Raw genomic sequence first — 14,707 nt, forward strand, 5'->3', positions numbered from 1 at the left:
AGAAAAGAATGATATCTTGTCATTTGCAACAACATGCATGGACTTTGAGAGCATTATGCTAAGTGAAATGAGTCAGACAGAGAACAGATTGGTGGCTGCCGAAGGCAGAGGATTTGGCGGGGGCAGGGGGGGAGCAGGGGGCGGAAGTGGGGGTGCAGGTGGTGAAACCAGTTAAGGGAGTCAAAAGATATAAAATTCCAGTTATAAAAATAAATGTGTCAAATAAATAAATAAATAAATAAATGTGTCATGGAGATATAATGTATACCATGTTGTGTATAGTTAATAATACTGTGTTGTATACTTGAAAGTTCCCAAGAGAGTAAATCTTAAAAGTTCTCATTACAGGATAAAAAAATTGTAACTATGCATGGTGATGGATGTTAACTAGACTTATTATGGTGATCATTTAGCAATGTATACAAATATTGAATCATTATGTTGTACACTGGAAACATAATGTTATATGTCAATTATACCTCAATTAAAAATTTAAAAAGGGGTTTTGCAGCTAGGGAAGTAGATCCATTAAATGATCTCCTGATAAAAAACAATTTAAAATGTTTTATAAAATATTTTAAAAGTCTTTTAAAAGGCAACATTGAGCTGCTAAGATATTAAAGAGCTAATAGTCCAGGGCATTTGCTAAGATTGATCTTGAATTTTTAGCTTAATGTATTTACAGTTTATAGTGCCCTCGTGAACCTAAGAAGATGCAAATTCAGATCCTGTTTGGAGAAGTCTGTCTTTAAGCCAGGTTTCAAAGAGTCTTTACAGAAGAAAAATTCTAAGGACTATGAACATACAATGAAACTCATGAACAAGAGAAAACAGCAGATTAATTTTTAGGTCCAACAGGGGAAACAAAAACCAGACAGCTTGGTCAAAATGTTAAAAATTATTCAGATATTTGAGTATCAATATCAAACAAAGTATGTTAGAAAAGAAAAGGAAAGGCCATCAATCGCTCATTATATTCAGATGATACAATTTTCCATCTATGAAACACAAGAGAAAGTACAGATTGATTATTAGAACTACTGAATTTACCATTATTGCTGAATATAAGATTATTATCAAAAAAGCAATTGCATTTTTAAATAGAATATATTTTAAAAAGTAATATTTATAAAAGTATCGATATACAAAACATTAATAAATTAATATATAAATAATTAATAATATTAATAAATCTAAGTCTTTAAGATCTCTATGAAAAAATTAAATGTTCAAATACACTGAAAAGACATAAATAATTAGAGAGATATATCATGTTCTTGGTTTGGAAGATGCAAATATTTTAACCAGTTGTCCCCAAGTTAATCCATTAAAACTTACAAGATTTTGTTTGTTTATTTCAGATTTTGACAAGTTAAATTGTCAAATTCTAAAGCTTATGGAAAATGACGAAAGGCCAAGTACTAAGATATTTCTGAGGAAGAACCAGCTGGGGGGGGGCAGTATAAAGTGCTAAGAAACAAACCATGTTTATAGGACAGAAGTGGCTTTGAGGATAGTGGGGAAAGATTGAGTTTCAATAGTGATGAGATAATTACTTTTCCATGAATCTGAGTTCTCACCTCAAATCATATGCAAATAAATAAATTCTAAGTCAAAAATGCCAAAAATATAAAAGTTTAGAGGACAATAGAGAGTAACAATTATGAACATGGGATAGTGGAAGACTGCTTACATTATACATCATAAGCACAAATAATAAAAACGACATTGAGAAACATAACCACCTTACAAGCTTCCATTTATCAAAAGAAAAACAAGCATGGATATAAATGCTACAAGATATTGTAACTGATAAAGATTATTATCTACAAATCAATAAGAAAACCCAAGAAATATTTAGTACATGCTACTTATTGACTCATTTCTACCACCATTCCTCTCTCTGTGTTTCTTCTTATAACTTAGAGGATATCAAACTAAAAGCTATGTTTACTAGATTCTGGTTCAGCTAAGCTTTCTGGATGCCAAGTGGATCCTGCCAATTCACATGGAATTCACAGGGAATTTGGTCAGCAGAGGTCTTTTTATTATTCTTTTTGGCTGTTTTCCTCTGGCAAACCAAGTAAGTGGAAAAGTACATTTTTTTCCCTGCCTTGGCAACCCCTGTCTCTCTCTCAATCTCTCTGTCTCTGTCTCTCCCTCCCCAGATTTATTAAGGTATTTATTACATACCTTATTCATCCATTTTAGGTATTACAGTTCAATGATTTTGGGTTCTTGTGTACAGTTGAGTAAACATGATCACAATATATTATAAAACATTTAAATTACCTCAGAAAGTTTCCTTGGGCCGTTTTGAAATGAATGCCCTTCCCCACTTGCCAGCCCCAGGTGACACTGATTTCCTCTCTGTCATGATAGGCTGCCTTTTCTAGAACATCATGTAAATGGAATCATATAAATATAGCCTCTTGTGTTTGACCTCTTCCGCTTTGCGCGGTGTTTTTGAAACTTATTCATGGTGTTGTGTGCATCACTAGCTTGTTTCTTTTTGGCATTTGCAGATCCTGCCATCACCAACCTAGCCTTCCAGGCCATCAAGAGCTTGCCACCAGTGCCCCAGCTGAGCCTGTGGCAGCATCCTCCCCGAGGTAACGTCAGCAAGATGGAGACATACCTCGATCCACTTCAGTCCCCCTCACAAGAAGATCAACTACCATCTGCCCATAGACAAGACACCACTGAGAAAATCCCAGAACGTAGGGACAAGGCTGAAGCACCCCCCTGGCCCACGGAGACTGAGAAGGACCACGTGAGAAAGTAGGAGGAACGTTACACACTGACCACATTGCCCCTCCTCCAGGCCGGCGCAGCATTGCCCGGAGAGGCTCGCTCCTCAACCCCTACCTACAGTTTCTCCAGAGAGAAAAAGAGAACCCACAGTAGACATGCAGCTTTCCCAACGGCGGAACGCATTTCCAGCGAGGCCCACTCAGGTCTCGCCTCAAAGAGATCACTTGGGGAACGGGCAGGGCTCCACCACTGGAAATCGAATAGAGACAGAGAGCGCCCGGCTTGCAGCAACCAGCACTCAGAGCTCCGCAGACCACATTCCTACTTACTGTGCGCGGGAGCAGAGATCCCAGTCACGGTGCTGCTGGTGGTCCTGTCTGTCCCCGGAACACGGTTGTTTGGCAGTTTGGGGTTTTTTTTGCGGTACGTGGGCCTCTCACGGCTGCGGCCTCTCCCGTTGCTGAGCACAGGCTCCAGACGCACAGGCTCAGCGGCCCTGGCTCACGGGCCCAGCCGCTCCGCGGCATGTGGGATCTTCCCGGACCGGGGCACGAACCCGTGTCCCCTGCATCGGCAGGCGGACTCTCAACCACTGCGCCACCAGGGGAGCCCCTGTTCGGCAGTTTTGACTGATTTGGGTCTCCAGTCAAAGGGCCCTACCGGTTCATTTTACCGCTTCGCTTCAGCAGGAAAGCAAATACGCAGTCTCCGTCCCTGCCCATCCAGGAAGCCTGGCCAGAGAACCTGGGCAGCCGCAGACCACACCCTATAGTGCTGGTGGGTCTGGGATCCAGGTCAGCAGCCCTGACCAACTGCTGAGCATAGTCTCTGGCCTCACGTACCCAGAGAGCCTAAAGAGAGGCCTACGCAGCCTCAGAACGCAGCTTCATGGTAGCACTGCGCTGTGGAGCCCAGCCTACAGCCCCGCCCAGCGGAGAAGCCCAGCCTATGACTCTGACTCATCACCAAACACAGCCAGTGGCCTTGTTCAGGCAAGGAGACTTGCCAGTGACCCAGCCCAGTCGTGGAGCAGTAGCGTGTGATCCCACCTGAAAAGGGAACCCGGACAGTGATCCCAGCTCAGGAAGCACAGTCTCTAGCCACACCCAACTGTGGAATACAGCTGGAGGACCCTCTCAATCAGAGAGCTCTGCCAGTGATCTTGCGCCAAAGTGGAGCTCAGCCAGATGTCTACCTGATCACAAAAAAAGCAATGAGTTTTTGGGTATGACACCTAAAACACAAGAAACAAAATAAAAAATAAACAAGTGGGACTATCTCAAATTAAAAAGCTTCGGCACAGCAAAGTAAACCATCAGCAAAATGAAAAGGCACCTACAGAATAGAAAAAATATTTGCAAACCATGCATCTGATAAGAGGTTAATATCCAAAATATACAAGGAATTCACACAACTCAACAGCAAAAAAACCCAAATAATCCAAATTAAAAATGGCCAAAGGACCTGAATTGACGTATTTCCAAAGAAGATGTTCAAATGGCCAAGAGGCACATGAAAAGATGCTCAACATCACTAATCATCAGGGAAATGCAAATCAAAGCCACAATGAGGTGTAGCCTCACACCTGTTAGAATGGCTCTCACCAAAAAGACAAGCGGTAACAAGGGCTGGTGAGGATGTGGGGAAAAGGGAAGCCTTGTACACTGTTGATGGGAATGTAAATGGATAGTCACTATATGAAACAGTATAGAGGTTCCTCAAGAAATGAAAAATAGAATTATTATATACTCCAGCAGTCCCACTTCTGGGTGTATACCCAAAGGAAATAAAATCACTACCTCAAAGCAGTATCTATATCTTATTCATTGCAGCAATTTTGAAAATAGCCTAGTCATGGAAACAACCTAAGTTTCCATTGATACATGAATGGATAAAGAAAATGTGGGAAATATATACAATGGAATATTATTCAGTCACAAAATAGAAGGAAATTCTTCCATTTGTGACAACATGGATGAAGCTTGAGGGCATTGTACTAAGTGAAATGTCAGACAGAAAAAGACAAATACTCTAAGATATCACTTATATGTAAAATCTAAAAACCAAAACATGGAAACAGAGAGTAGATTGGTGGTTGCCAGGGTGAGGAAAGAGTGGGAGAAATGAGTGATGTTGGTCAAAGTGTACAAACTTACAATTATAAGATGAATAATTTCTGGGGATGTAATGTACAGCATGGTGACTATACTTAACAACACTGTATTGTATATTTGGAAATTGTTAAGAAAGTGTATCTTGAACTTTCTCATCACAAAAAGAAAACGAAAAGTATAACTATGGTGAGGTGATGACTATGTTACCTAAACTTCTTGTGGTAATCATTTTGCAATGTCTACATGTATCAAATCATCACATTGAACACCTTAAACTTACACAGTGCTAAACGTCAATTATACCTCAGTAAAATTGGAAAAGATCGTTTGTGTCTTTTCATTGCTGAATAGTATTCCTTTGTTAGGATATAGCACAGCTTTCTTATGCATTCACCTCTTTGTAGACATTTGAGTCTTTATAATAATTTTGGGCTATTACAAACAAAGCTGCTATGAGCATTTGGGTGATGTGATGTAGACATATACTTTTTGTTGTTGTTGTTTTTAACTCAACAAGCAGAATTTATTAATTGTATTTGTATCATATATATTTTTAAGAATTAAAATATATATCTACTCCCTATATTCAATTCTATACTTTTTTAACATCTTTATTGGAGTATAATTGCTTTACATTGTTGTGTTAGTTGCTGCTGTATAACTAAGTGAATCAGTTATACATATACATATATCCTCATATCCCCTCCCTCTTGCGTCTCCGTCCCACCCTCCCTATTCCACCCCTCTAGGTGGTCACAAAGCACCGAGCTGATCTCCCTGTGCTATGCGGCTGCTTCCCACTAGCTATCTATTTTACAGTTGGTAGTGTATATATGTCCATGCCACTTTCTCACTTCGTCCCAGCTTACCCTTCCCCCTCCCCATGTCCTCAAGTCCATTCTCTACGCCTGCGTCTTTATTCCTGTCCTGCCCCTAGGTTCTTCAAAACCATTTTTTTTTTTAGATTCCATATATATGTGTCAGCATATGGTGTTTGTTTTTCTCTTTCTGACTTACTTCACTCTGTATGACAGACTGTAGGTCGATCCACCTCACTACAAATAACTCAATTTCATTTCTTTTTATGACTGAGTAATATTCCATTGTGTATATGTGCCACATCTTCCTTATTCATTCATCTGTCAGTGGACACTTAAGTTGCTTCCATGTTTTGGCTATTGTAAGTAGAGCTGCAGTGAACATTGTGGTATATGACTCTTTTTGAACTATGGCAGTTCTATTGCAATCTTTAGGGCAATCATTAAAAAAAGAAAAGAAAAGAAAAAAGAAAAAAAAAAGTGGGAAGTGCAGCTAAAAAGTCAATAGAGCTTTTTAAATAAATGACAGAAGAATTGGATATATATATATATGTATGTGTATGTATGTGTGTGTGTGTGTGTGTGTGTATATATATATATATATATATATATATATATATATACACACACACACAAACGAGCCCCCCCCCCAAAAAAAGCAACTGCAATCTCATACACTGTTGGTGGGAATGTAAAATGATACAACCACCTAGTAAAATTGTGCAGCAGTTTTTTTTTAAATTCACATAACTTTATATGTCCCAGCCATTCTACTCATAGGTATTTACCAAAGAGAAATGAAAGTCTAATTTACACAAATACCTGTACATAAATGTTCATAACAGTTTTTTTTCCCCATAATTCCTAAACACTAGAAACAGCCATCCATGAACTGATGGATGGGTTAATATATTGAGGTGTATCCATAAAATGGATTAGTAGCAATAAAAAGGAATTAACTGTCAAGAACTGTGAAGGATCTGAGATTTTACTCTATTTGCCAGCTAACAAGTTTGTCTGGCACAGTTTCATGAATGATGGCAGAAGACATGAGCATCTTGGGTCAGAGACAAAGGATTTTCTTACGTACAATAGTAGTAGGCTGAGTAGCATGGGTTCCCTTAGCCCCAGTTCCAACAGGGAAATATGAACAGGGCACATGCAATACATTATGTTACAGGCCAAGGACCTCAAACTTAGTGACTCAAATATTTTATACTAGGCAATAAGCCTTCTTAACCTTTGCCCTACAGGAAGACAAATATCTTTACCATACTGGACAGTATACCAACCTGCCTTTTGCTCTGGAGGGAGACATTCTACCTTTCAAGTCTCTTCTCTATACAAACATCCCAAAAAGATAATACAGAACAAAGGCCATCAGTGACTCTGCTCACAAGACATACAGAAAACATGAGAGACTCACGGAGGATTGTTTCTCAATAGCAATAACATGGATGAATCTCAAAATAAATATGCTGAGTGAGTGACAGCAGACCAAAAAGACATACATACTATATCATTACAGTTTTATAAAATTATAGAAAAAGCAAACTAATATACGGAAACAGAAAGCAAGTGAATTGCTGCCTGGGATGAAGGAGGGTGAGGAAGGGTTACAGAGTAACAGAGAAGCTTTTGTGGGTGAAGCATATTATGATTTTCTTGATTTGGTGAGGCACTCACAGTGTATACATATGTCAAAAAGTAAAACTGTACTCTATAAGTTAACAGTTTATTGTATGTAAATTTTACTTCAATAGAACTGCAAAAGCATAGACAGAAGTCTTTCACCTTCTCTAATTCTTTTTACATATACCTGTCAGATCTAAAATTCTTTGAGTCTACTATCAAAATGCATATTGGACTGACACAGTAATCTGCTCATTGCTTGTACATTCACTAAATTATCTCTCGCTTCATGTAATTAATACATGGATTTTCAAAACATTTAAATTTTTAATGAGCAAGGAGGCTGAGAATTTAATAGAGTTGATAATTCATGTTGGAGTTTCTGAGTTCTAATCTGCATTTACCTAGAACAAGTTTCTTACCTTCCTTTGCCTCTGTTAGTTTAAAGTCTATAAACTATATTTGGTAAATTCAAGAAGGAAACTAGTCTTGAGGGAAGTAATGAAAGCATACTTGAGGAACACACTTAATAGCATTAAGGTAGGTAAAAATAATTTTAGAATTTGATAGTACTCTAGAGATTAAGTCCAAAGCCCTCATTTTACAGTTTAGGAAAGTGACACCCAGAGAACTGGTATTTGCTGGAAGGTAAGTAAGTTTGGCAGCGAAAGAGTAAGGATTAGAGCTCAGAAAGTCCTCATTGCTAGGTCAATATTCTTTCCATTACATGAAGTTTCTATTCCTAGTAATAATAAGATTTATTTCTTCAGTTTTAGGAATGCGTTCTTCTGTATTCTTCCCTAAATTGAAAACAAGGCAATTAAGTAGTTTGAAAACAATATGCCTCATATATAATTTCATAAAATCAATACAGGCAGTGTAAAAGCTACTTATTTTTCTACCCAGATAGTAATTGAGATCGATGTCTTTTCACAGTAGCTTGTTTACCTGTGAGCAAAGTGAGCACAATTAAAGTGAACCTAAGAAGAAGTTACTTATTAAGTAGTTAACTTGTCTTCCAATCTTTTTTTGAATGTTTTCTTAACAATTTTTCAAGACGCATCATTGACTCTTTGACAAACTATACATACAATTTCTCTTGCAGGATTGCCCAATAGTATACGTACACACACACATATAAGAGTTAAGAACCATTTGGATTTTGATGGCTCTACAAATTACCTTACATGTTAAGCAGAAAAATCACTTATTGGAAGCCTTTACTTTGGCATGCTTTTTCTTAAACCAACAAGCACTGCAGTGTTAAGCGGACCTAAACAGGTGGAGCAGCAACAGAGCATTCAGGGAAAGCAGGAGAGGAAGGCCAAAGAGTCCTGGAAGCAAGAAAGAAACGCAATGACTGCTTTTCGTTAGGGGCTCTTTATTATATTTTCATCGACTTTAATATCCACATCTAACTTAGAACTCAGCTCAGGATTTTTTCCGAAAGTACCAACAGAGGTTAAGAACTCACTTTCAACTCATTAAGGAGGCCTAATTGTTTTACACTCTAATTACAGAAGAACCACGAGCAAGAGCGTTAGGTGTGTTAAGGGTTTTAACCAGGTTTTAGGGATCCACATAAAACAGCATGTTCCTTATTATTTGGAGAATCCTGTAGTATACCATCTGCTCCTGTCCTTATAACCATAGGAATTTTATGTCTGGAACCCATTCCTTTGTACACTGCCTCATCCTCTTAGCCATTTATTTGTCCTAAAACTGGGGAAAACAGTTTGCATGTTGGAATACAAGTCTAGACATACTAATATTTGCTGTCATTTAATCTGCAGAATACCAGGGACAAACACATGTCTCAGATATAAATGAAATCCACAAAGAGAGGATTGTTCTGATGTTAAAAATGTGCAAATTATTTTGTATTAAATTATTTGATTACCTAAAAATTATTTTCAAAAAGTATTAATCAGGGCATAGAGTTTTCTTTTTTGGTTTATCTGGGTTTTGTTTGTTTTTCCTTTATTTTTTAGGTGATGAAAAAAATTAGATAGAAATGTTTTAGTAGTATAGTCCAGTCTGTCCTTCCTTCGACGTTCAAAAATTATTACCAGATTTTTTTTTTTAATAGTCAAACTGGCACCATCAGGATATACCAGGAATCAGAAATTTCAGATTTTGTTGCAATGTTGTCAACGATGCTGTGAGTCAGTCTGAGCAGCACATTTTTATCTGTGCTCAATAGTTAATTGTCTTTATTTCCGTTTTTGCTACATAGAAGTATTTTCATTTGATAACACATTGCCTATGAAGTACATTGGCCTGTTGGAAAATGCAAAATGATGGCAAAGTACCAAAGTACCATCTGATAATGATGACTGAGAGTGAGAGTGGGAAAATTCTAAAATTTCAAGGGGGATTCATTGACAAACAGTCCTGAAAAGGAAGACCTTCTTTATGTATGTAGAGAAATTTAATAATTGCTTGTGGTGACCAAAAAGCCTACTACACTACTAATAAAAATCTTAACAGCGACTCCCCTGGTGGTGCAGTGGTTAAGAATCCAATGCAGAGGACACGGGTTCGAGCCCTGGTCTGGGAAGATCCCACATGCTGCAGAGCAACTAAGCCTGTGCACCACAACTACTGAGCCCACATGCCACAAATACTGAAGCCCACATGCCACAAATACTGAAGCCCGCACACCTAGAGCCCATGCTCCACAACAAGAGAAGCCACCACAATGAGAAGCCCATGCACCATAACAAAGAGTAGCCCCCGCTCACCGCAACTAGAGAAAGCCTGCATGCAGCAACAAAGACCCAACGCAGCCAAAAATAAATAAATAAATTTATATTAAAAAAAAGTCTTAACAGAAGCATGATTTATTGCTCTGAATAATCTTCTACAAAAAGTGCTAGTTCTTTAACAGTGGTTCATTTACCAGATTCTCCATTAGACTCGTTGCATTGCCAAGAACAAAAAGAAGTGAAGGAATGGGGCAGAGACTGGGTAATACTTGAAGCTAGCATTTTCACAGAGCTGGCTGCATCTCACAATATTTGCCTCTACATCAAGAATGATGTTTTGGAGGGAAGCAGAAACAAGGCTAAAAAAACACAAAAAAAGAGGTTTAGGGACACAAAGGGCTAAGTTTATTGGTAAAAGCAATATTGTAGAATTTAGAGGGCAAGGGTTTTAGAATCAGGAGACATGAGATTGAATCCAGTTCTGACACATAAAATGACATTGAGGACCTTTGTATTTATGTAAATACATAGGTATTGGTTATTATCATCACTTTCCTTAAGAGACTCTACCTTTTAGTTCATGAAATATATTTATTCTGGATTAAAATAATAGCAGACATGAAATTAATTTGTAAGCCAAAATCTGGTTTCTATTTCTAATCTACTGAAATGGTAGATGGATCAGTGTCTGAACATAAGCTAACAAAGAGGGCATAATAATGTCAAAATGTCTGGATCATTTGGTTCATTAAGAAAAAATACAGTTTATTCAATACCAATATATACTTGGCATCATTACAGGAGAAGAATAATTCTACTTCTATATCTTATTCCAATTGGAAATAATCACTGCAAATAAAGATGCTTCTTTACATGCAGATGAGGTGTTTAAAACCTTCTTCATTAAACACGTCATTTATAGAAATATTTCTCCTAGTATAGTTTTTCTTTAAATAAAAGAAGATTGTAAAATCTTTTGATTCTGTTCAGTTCATTAATTGTGGCTAATTTGCCATTCTGACTACTTTTACTTTCTGGAAACAAAAATATTTCCCTATAACGACTTAGATTTCAGAAGGAAAGGTTAGTTGGCAATGTCAATTCTTCCAAAGTTTTCCCCGTAAGCATACTTTAGATATTCTAAAATTAAATTCTTCCAGGCCAAGTTACACAATGGTGCCACTAAATGCAAAAAGGAGATTACACTAAAAACTACAACGATATTTCAGGGAGTTCACAAGTCATGTCATGCCTGGTATATTATGTACATTAATTCAAGATTATTTTACCCACAGGGGAAGCTCATTCCCTTTTAACATATGTTCCTGATTCAGCTTTAACGCCACACTGACCAAGCCAATGGACTCTTCATTGCTGTTCTACAAGATCCTAAATATTAAAGCTGCATCTACCATAATTTAGTAAAAATTAGTAATTTTACCACCAAGAATTATTTGGTTTATTAAGTAAATATTTACTACATACTGTGGGTCAGTACTTTTTAAGTGCTGGGAACTAGGTATTAGAGTTATGAAGAGAAATTAAACACTAACCTTACCCTTAAAGTTATTTTCTTTGTTGGTTTGCCTTTAGAGGGTAGGAAGCACATCTTTACAAAACAGTTTGGTAAGAGCTATAGGAGCTCTTTGCACAAGAGTACTAGGTGGCAAAATACTGGGGTGGCAGAGGTTGCCTCACGGGAGAAGTAAGGTCGAGAAGAAGTATGCTTAAATCATAATTATATTATGTAAGGCTAGGTAGGGAGTGAGGGAAATGGGGAGATATTGGTCAAAGGGTACAAAGTTTCAGTTATGCACGATGCATAAGTTCTTGAGATCTAATTAATAGCAGCATAACTAGAGTTAATAATCTTGTGTTATATACTTGAAATTTGCTAACAGATTTCATCTTAGGTGTTGTCACCACCAAAGCAACAGCAACAACAAAAAGGTCACTATGTAAGGTGACGGATATTGTAATTACCTTGATTGTGGCTATCACTTTACAATGTACACATATATCAAAACATCACATTGAACACCTTAAATATATATAATTTTATTTGTCAATTCTACTTTAATAAAGATGGAAAAATTTTTAATTAAAAAAAATTTTAAAATGGAAACCAAAAGATGTCTTACAAAGGACTTTTAAAAATATCTACACAATGGGGCTTCCCTGGTGGCGCAGTGGTTGAGAATCTGCCTGCTGATGCAGGGGACACGGGTTCGAGCCCTGGTCTGGGAGGATCCCACATGCCGCGGAGCAACTAGGCCCGTGAGCCACAACTACTGAGCCTGCGCGTCTGGAGCCTGTGCTCCGCAAAAAGAGAGGCCGCGATAGTGAGAGGCCCACTCACCGTGATGAAGAGTGGCCCGCGCTTGCCACAACTAGGGAAAGCCCTTGCACAGAAACGAAGACCCAACACAGCCAAAATAAATTAATTAATTAATAAACTCCTACCCCCAACATCTAAAAAAAAAAAAAATCTACACTTTGTGGTTGAAAACAACTGAGACACAGAGAAATTAAGAAATTTTCTCAAGTACACACCCACAGAGGGTGCTGTCCCCCATGGACACAGACCACCCACGGGGGACAGCACCCTCCCTAGGGGACAGCCACAGTTATGTATATGCATTGTGTCCACAAAATTCCACTGTGGACACATAGTACGTCCACAGGTGTGTATATGCATCGTGTACCCAAAGTTCCTTTGTGGAAACATAGTAAGTACCCAGTTGTGCATATGCATTGAGTACCCAAAGTTCCTTTGTGGACACATATTATATACACAGTTGTGTACATAGGTGCTGTCCCCCTTGAGCGTTGCTTGGCCTGATTCAATCAGCCCCTTGGATCACGTGACTCCTATGGTTAAATCAGTTCCCATAAATCAGGTGACTACCATTAGTTCAATCAACACCCTTGTATCACTTGACTCCCATATATTTAAACCAGTCCCCTAAATCACATGACTCCCATTGATTAAGTCAGCCCCCTTAAATTTCCTGACCCCCCCATTAAATCAATCATCCTTCTTAAATCTGACTCTCATTATACCATAAGTTCCTTTGTAGACACATATTATTTGCACAGTTGTGTACTTAGGTGCTGTCCCCCTTGGGGGTTGCTAGGGCTTATTCAGTCAGCCCCTTGGATCAGGTGACTCTTATTGTTAAATTAGTCCCCATAAATCAGGTGACTCCCATTGATTCAATCAGCACCCTTGTATCATGTGACAAGGAGAACTGGCATGAAAATGAAGCATTTGCTTCCCGCTATCCAGTGAATAATACATTCCTTTTATTTTGACCCAGAGTCTCCTGTCTTCTACCAGCATCCATGAAAGAGTAAAAGTTATCTTTTTAGTTTGCAAAGAGGGTAAAATCCTAGATTCTTGCCAGGTATTGACAGTCAGTACAACCCAATTTAGAGATAGGAAGTGTTACAGACTGGATACACTATAAGGGTAGCTACTTCTTTTCCAGGATGGGGTTCCCAGTCAATATACTACTAAGCCTCTGAGCTACATACACTGTAGTACCATTTCTCAAGAGAGGTATTCTCACCCTCCATCAACCATGGAAAGTTTGTTAAAAGACATTCTCTATTGATTCTTTAAGTCATTTAAAAATTTTACCCTGAAGACGTTAAAAATCTACAATTTTCTCTATAAAGTAAAATTCTAGCATGCTATCTAATGTTAATACATGAGTACAAAATCCTCCTACCCATATAGTAATATTCAATAAATATTATTATAACAAAACCCCCCAAAATGGTTCATGTTAGCCAATCTCACAGCACCTGCATTCAAAATTGTTGTGCTATAAAACTTGTAGAATGTATGGATAGACACACTAAGCACACATATCTGAAGTTAGAGAAAACTTAAATACATAAATATACATACACATGGGCTTCCCTGGTGACACAGTGGTTGAGAGTCCGCCTGCCGATGCAGGGTACACGGGTTCGTGCCCCGGTCCGGGAAGATCCCACATGCCGCGGAGCGGCTGGGCCCGTGAGCCATGGCCGCTGAGCCTGCGCGTCCGGAGCCTGTGCTCCGCAGCGGGAGAGGCTGCAGCAGTGAGAGGCCCGCGTACTGCAAAAAAAACAAAAAAACAAAAAAGGAAATATATATACACATACATTTATATATCTGACCCTTTAAACATAATGAACATGAGGACTCATATCTCACTGTCTATTAATGGTAAAAATAATAAAAATCCTAGTAAAAAACTTTATAAAACAAATAAATTCGCAGCAGAGATATTAAGAGAAAACATGACCTTGTATGATATTCTTGATGCAGTAGGTGTTATCTTTGATAAATAATACTTGTAAACCAGGGCTAATGGGGTATGGTCCCAACTGACACATAAAATATAAGTGCTTCTGATGAACTTTATAAATGCCAAACAGCAGATGCATCTGTTGCCTATTAACATTCATGGATTTTCTTATTAAAAAGAAAGGTAGAAATTATATACAATGTAATTGCTGGCCATATAGTGAAGTTTCACAAAGAGTGTGTCCAAGATGATCCAGGCTTTCAGAATTAAAGGGAAAAAATAGCATTAAAACTTTACATGTAAACTAAAGACATATGGTATTGTCTATAAAAGCTTTTGTGGAAGTTTCCAGACACCTTAAAATGTTTTGTTTTGTTTTG

Source organism: Lagenorhynchus albirostris, chromosome 8 (genome assembly GCF_949774975.1).
Source record: "Lagenorhynchus albirostris chromosome 8, mLagAlb1.1, whole genome shotgun sequence".
In the NCBI taxonomy this organism is placed as follows: Eukaryota; Metazoa; Chordata; class Mammalia; order Artiodactyla; family Delphinidae; genus Lagenorhynchus; species Lagenorhynchus albirostris.